This window comes from Bufo bufo, chromosome 6 (assembly GCF_905171765.1).
Source record: "Bufo bufo chromosome 6, aBufBuf1.1, whole genome shotgun sequence".
Taxonomy (NCBI): Eukaryota; Metazoa; Chordata; class Amphibia; order Anura; family Bufonidae; genus Bufo; species Bufo bufo.
The window spans coordinates 374585846-374592234 of NC_053394.1; the positions used below are offsets into that span (position 1 = coordinate 374585846).

The window sequence follows — 6389 nt, forward strand, 5'->3', positions numbered from 1 at the left end:
ATCTTGGCAAACCCCTTTTGTTTTTTCATTTTTTAACATCCGAATATCCGGAAAAAAAAAACTTTTATACTTTTCCATCAACATAGCAGTATAAGGGCATATTTTAAGTGGTACAGTAATTTGTATACAAAAAAAAATTTGAATGACAGTGGAAAAAAATCAATGCAGCTCTACCATTGTTTTTAGGGTTTTGTTTTTACAGTGTTTACTATGCAGTAAGACATTTTAAGAGTATTCTTCAGAACAAGGTAATTATGAAGCTACCAAATATATATATTTTCTCAAGGCTCTAGTGCTGAGCCGAAACGTTGCGCTGCCCACATGGGTGAATAAAAGGTGATTGTTTTTTCATTTAATCCCTGGAGTGCTGCCTATTTTTGATATTGTTGTATTTAAGGACTGCTTATCCTTTGGGCCGTGCACCCTTCTACTGATTGAACCCCCTGTGCTGCCTCATTTTCTATATATATATACAGTATACATATATATATATATATATATAGTACAGACCAAAAGGTTGGACACACCTTCTCATTCAAAGAGTTTTCTTTATTTTCATGACTATGAAAATTGTAAAATTGTAGATTCACGCAACGCAACTGATGGTCCCAACCCCATTTATAAGGCAAGAAATCCCACTTATTAAACCTGACAGGGCACACCTGTGAAGTGAAAACCATTTCAGGGGACTACCTGTTGAAGCTCATGAAGAGAATGCCAAGAGTGTGCAAAGCAGTAATCAAAGCAAAAGGTGGCTACTTTGAAGAACCTAGAATATGACATATTTTCAGTTGTTTCACACTTGTTTTTTATGAATACAGGGTGGGCCATTTATATGGATACACCTTAATAAAATGGGAATGGTTGGTGATATTAACTTCCTGTTTGTGGCACATTAGTATATGTGAGGGGGGAAACTTTTCAAGATGGGTAGTGACCATGGTGGCCATTTTGAAGTCAGCAATTTTGAATCCAACTTTAGTTTTTTCAATAGGAAGAGGGTCATATGACACATCAAACTTACTGGGAATTTCACAAGAAAAACAATGGTTTGCTTGGTTTTAACGTAACTTTATTCTTTCATGAGTTATTTACAAGTTTCTGACCACTTATAAAATGTGTTCAATGTGCTGCGCATTGTGTTGGATTGTCAATGCAACCCTCTTCTCCCAGTCTTCACACACTGATAGCAACACCGCAGGAGAAATGCTAGCACAGGTTTCCAGTATCCGTAGTTTCAGGTGCTGCACATCTCGTATCATCTGAAGGCAATCGTCTATGTTGTGAAGATACGAGATGTGCAGCACCTGAAACTACGGATACTGGAAGCCTGTGCTAGAATTTCTCCTGTGGTGTTGCTATCAGTGTGTGAAGAGTGGGAGAAAAGGGTTGCATTGACAATCCAACACAATGGGCAGCACATTGAACACATTTTATAAGTGGTCAGAAACTTGTAAATAACTCATGAAAGAATAAAGTTACATTAAAACCAAGGACACCATTGTTTTTCTTGTGAAACTCCCAATAACTTTGATGTGTCACATGACCCTCTTCCTATTGAAAAAACTAAAGTTGGATTCAAAATGGCCGACTTCAAAATGGCCGCATGGTCACCACCCATCTTGAAAAGTTTCCCCCCTTACATATACTAATGTGCCACAAACAGGAAGTTAATATCACCAACCATTCCCATTTTATTAAGGTGTATCCATATAAATGGCCGACCCTGTATAATTCCACATGTGTTAATTCATAGTTTTGATGCCTTCATAGTCATGAAAATAAAGAAAACTCTTTGAATGAGAAGGTGTGTCCAAACTTTTGGTCTGTACTGTATATATATATATATAGATTGCTTTGTGTCTCCACAATGTATGATCTGTGTTGAAGTATATTTTCTCCTATTATGTATAATAGGTGTAATACAATACTTGTTTAATACTTACCATTAATCATGATAGCAATCAAAGTGTTATCATGAGTTTACCACAAATAATCATACATTTTATTATATTCTTTTTAGTGTCTAAAGAGCAAAAAAAAAATATATATATATATACTGTATATATATATATATATATATATATATATATATATACTGTATATAAATATATATATATAACAATAACACAGTACACAATACAGCACGGAGCTCCACAATCTGTATTCAGTCCACAATTTAATAAATATTTATTACCTCCACTTAACTTATGAGGTTCTTTTGTGCAAACTTTTTTTCCATCATTAATGTTATGTACATGTTCGCATTTGAGGAAGCCTGCATTATCATGCATCCATTCTCTCCAAACCCTGTGCACTTGGCTAGTAATCCTCTTCAAGAGCAAGATCCAAAGTGTCAGGTCAACATATTGCATTTGCATGTGTGGCATTTCAAGGGCCACTCCCACTTTGTGAATCACTTTAACACTCTTTAAAAAAAAAAAAAAATTTCATAGCCAAGTGTTTCTAAATTATCTGAAATGCCTGTGGGATCAAAGTGCTCACTACACCCCTAGAAATTCTTTGAGAGGTGTAGCTTACGAAATGGCATATCGTGTTGGGGATTGCCTTAACATCTCTTTAAATGTGACATCTCTTTAAATTCCGATAACGAACGAGACTCCTCCGTGCCAACTAGTTACGCGACCCCCGGCCTCACGTGTTCTACGTGATTACGTCATACGCCAACTTTTGCAGGAAGGAGGAAGTGTTTCAAGATGGCATCGCGCACTGAGGCCGGGATTCGGCAGCTGGGTGTGTAAGAAAGTGACCGATTCACCACCAGTAGAGGAGGCGGCCCAGCGGACTCTAAATGGCTTCTAGGAAGTCGGCTTCGGATTTACACGGGCCCCTTAGTTACCTAGAGGACGTGCCGTTTAAGATTGGTGACAAATTCAGAGTGCCGGATAAAGTTGGCTTGCCTGTTGGTTTCTGTGTCCCAGACATCAGCCAGCTCATCAGTGATGTCCAGTACGACTTTTCCCTGGAGAAGAAAACTGTTCGATGGGCAGAAGAAGTAAAACAGATCAAAGCTGCACAGAAGGAAGCTGAGAGAAAGGCAGAAGTGGCTCGTTCCCAAGCTATTTCTGATGCTCAGGCGGAGAGTGAAGGTGATGCAGGTATAGGATGCCCTCCCCCCTTCAACCCTATCCTTGCAGGCTTCCAGCACGCCCGCATCCTGACCCCGACCCCCGCCAACAGCAGAGACTTTCCACAAAAAGTCTTGAGCCCCCCTCACAGTAAGGCAGATTTTAACCCTGCTGACTTTGAGTGCGAGGAGGACCCCTTTGACAATTTGGATCTGAAGACCATCGATGAGAAAGAAGAGTTGAAGAACATTCTCGACATTCATGTGAGGCCTGCTGTGAGCCCAGACTCGAATAGCGCAGACACAGTCCAGAGCTACCAGTCACCACTGAAGGATGAGGACATGCTGTCCACCCTGAAACAGGAAGCTTTAGACTTTAAGCATCTCCGCTAGCCCAATGGCTTTATCACTTTACCACAGTTGGAAAACTGTGAACTGCCCCCGTCTTCCAAAGTGTCACTTGCCCCCATGACCACGGTCAGCAATATCAAATCCCTGTCTTTCCCCAAATTAGACTCTGATGAAAGCAGTCAGAAGGTAGCACATGCAAGCACTAACTGCCTGCCCAATGGCACTTTCCTCGAATCCTTAAAATCCAGCTCTGCTTATAATGGTGATGAACTGAATGGACACCTGATGTGGAGCCCTTCCCTGCATTTTGACAGTGGGGTTGTGAAGTGTGTATTTCCTCCTTCCACTGTGGGCCCAGTCAGTGGTACAGAAGGAATTTCGAGGAGCTGTCTAAGCGGCGACACAAAGTTATCCGCTCATCAGGTTGCAGTGTCCAAAGTGCCCAATAGTGTAACTAATGTGAGACGACTCAGTGTCCCGGGGTACGAGGAGCTACTCCAGGTGCTGTCGAGCAGCGAGCGGCAGTGTGCCGAGACTATTGTCAGTATGGGGTATTCTTATGAGCACGTGATGAGAGCCATGCAGAAGCAAGGACAGAACGTGGAGCAGGTGCTGGAGTACTTGTTCATCCACTCCCAGCTTTGTGAGAAGGGCTTTGATCCATTGCTGGTGGATGAGGCTTTGGAGATGTATCAGTGCTCTGAGGAGAAGACAATGTTGTTTCTTCAGTTGATGAGCAAGTTTAAAGAGATGGGGTTTGAACAGAAAGAGATAAAGTAAGTTTTGTTACTTCATAACAACGATCAGGACAAGGCGCTGGAAGAGCTAATGGCATGTGCCGGACCTAGCTGAACCCTCCCCCCCCCCTTCCCCATCACAATAGGCTCTTAATAAATGTTTGGATAGGAGAATCCTATGACAAGCTTTCCGTTCAGAGGAACGCAGAGAGAATACGGCCAAACCTGCTGCGTCCCGCCATGTCACGTGTTCTACTCTGTTTTTCCCTTTTCACAAAAACGCCAGCTACAGGAATATTGTAAGAAGTGCCCTTTCACATCCAAACCTTTACCTCCTTCGATGGAACGAGCATGTTTCTGAACCATTATGTGCACGACAGTGGGGGAGCTGAATTTAGTATTTGTTTCTTTGCATTGTAAATGGGAACTGAGAAGAATTGATGTGTGAAGCTGCTGATGCTTATACTGGAATATGGACTGTTGTACCCTGATACCGCAAACATTAGTGCAATTCTTTTTTCTTTTGTTTCTTTTCAGTTATTTAGTGCTACACTGGTCATTAAAATACTCACAGGAGCATAGAGTGAACAGGGTTAATCTGCATTTTACTCTGTCCTCCACAGGATCGGCCCCTGATTCTGGCGGCTGCTTGATGGTGGTTACAGTTTAGCGCTGGTAAAGCTGTGATTACTTCTCGGGATTATTTAATTATATGCTATAAGTTATTGAGTTTTCAAAGCTTTATCTGTGCATCAAAAGACCTTGTTCACTTTACCCCTTCCTCCTGTGGGACTCCTTTTGGAAGCTGTTGACTTAAAACAGGTTGAAACCTTTTGTGGTTCTAGCAGCTGTTGAGCTGTGCAGGGAAGGCGTTTGCAATCTATCAATGTAAATTTTTATTATTTTTTGGACCGAAATTTACAATTTTGGTTGATGTGGTTTCTTGATGTTACCACTTGCTGGAGAAACAGAAAAATTGACTGAACGTGATGGATTGTTCGAGCTGTCCCTAGGCAAGTATCATGATCAGTTCACAGGATTGCAAAATGGGGATAAATGATCGTAAGTGAAAGTAAAAGAGAAGACCAACCTCAGCGGACGTACTTGGAGGTAGGATGAACAGTTGCCACAGACTTTCCCACAATGCTGTGGCAAAACTACAACTCTCCATCCTTTGACCGCCAGTGGCGGAAGGCCTGATTGAAGTTGTGCTTTAGCCGCTGGTTGGTAACTGTTGCTTTATGGCAAGCTTGGCCTTAGATTTTTATTGATCAGCTGGAGGAATGAGGGTCCCTGCAGCTCAGCAGCAGCTAAACCAAGGCGCAAAGTGGCACGACCTGTCCACGTGAGGCAACATTCTTTAAACACTTTGTTCTCCTTGCTTCTGTTCCTTCCCAGAATTATATCTAGTATTTCAAATAATCTTTTGATAGTGCAAAGTGTATTATGTTGTACATTGTTTAAGATCAAAATGAGAACATGTAAATCTTAAGCCTTGATTAATATATAAGTAATTTGCTAAATATTTTCTTTCTCCCTACAGAGGTAATAATAAAACTCTAAAAGAACAACAACAAAAAAAAAGTGACTTGGCGCCCAAAAACCATTCCAGCAAAATCTGCCCTCCAAAATCTAAATGGCGCTCCTTCCCTTCTGGACACTGCAGTATGCCCACACAGCATGTATGAGGTGTTGTCATATACAGGAATAAATGTGTAACACGTGGAGTGTTTTTTCTTGTTACTCCTTGTGTAAATTAACAGCTAATGGCTACAGCAACATTTTCACGGGCAGTTGTTTCTAAATTTTATGTAATACATATTGGGTCAAAGCACTCACTACACCCCTTGATAAATGCCTTCAGGGATGTAGTTTCCAAAATGAGGTTAATTTTTGAAGCTATCCACTGTAGGCATACCTCAGCATCTCCTCAAATGTTACATGGAGCCCAAAAAACATTCAATCAAAATCTGCCCTCCAAAAGCAATATAGCCATCCTTCCTTTATGAGCCCTACCATGTGCCCATACAGCAGTTTATGACTATATATGGGTTGGTTCTGTAATATGCAGAATCAGGGCAATAAGTATTGAGGCTTGTTTTGCTAACCCTTGATGTGTTACTGGAAAAATGAATTAAAATGGAAAATATACAAAAAAAATTGTTTTAATTCCTGTGGCACACCTGAGTTTCTAAAGTTTCTAAAATTGGTTT

General features: G+C 40.9%; 1 pseudogene; it reads left to right on the top strand.

Annotated features, from left to right (window-relative positions):
- The first annotated feature begins 2694 nt into the window (after window positions 1-2694).
- Window positions 2695-5558, top strand: LOC121004810 (annotated as a pseudogene).
- Window positions 5559-6389: the final 831 nt, after the last annotated feature.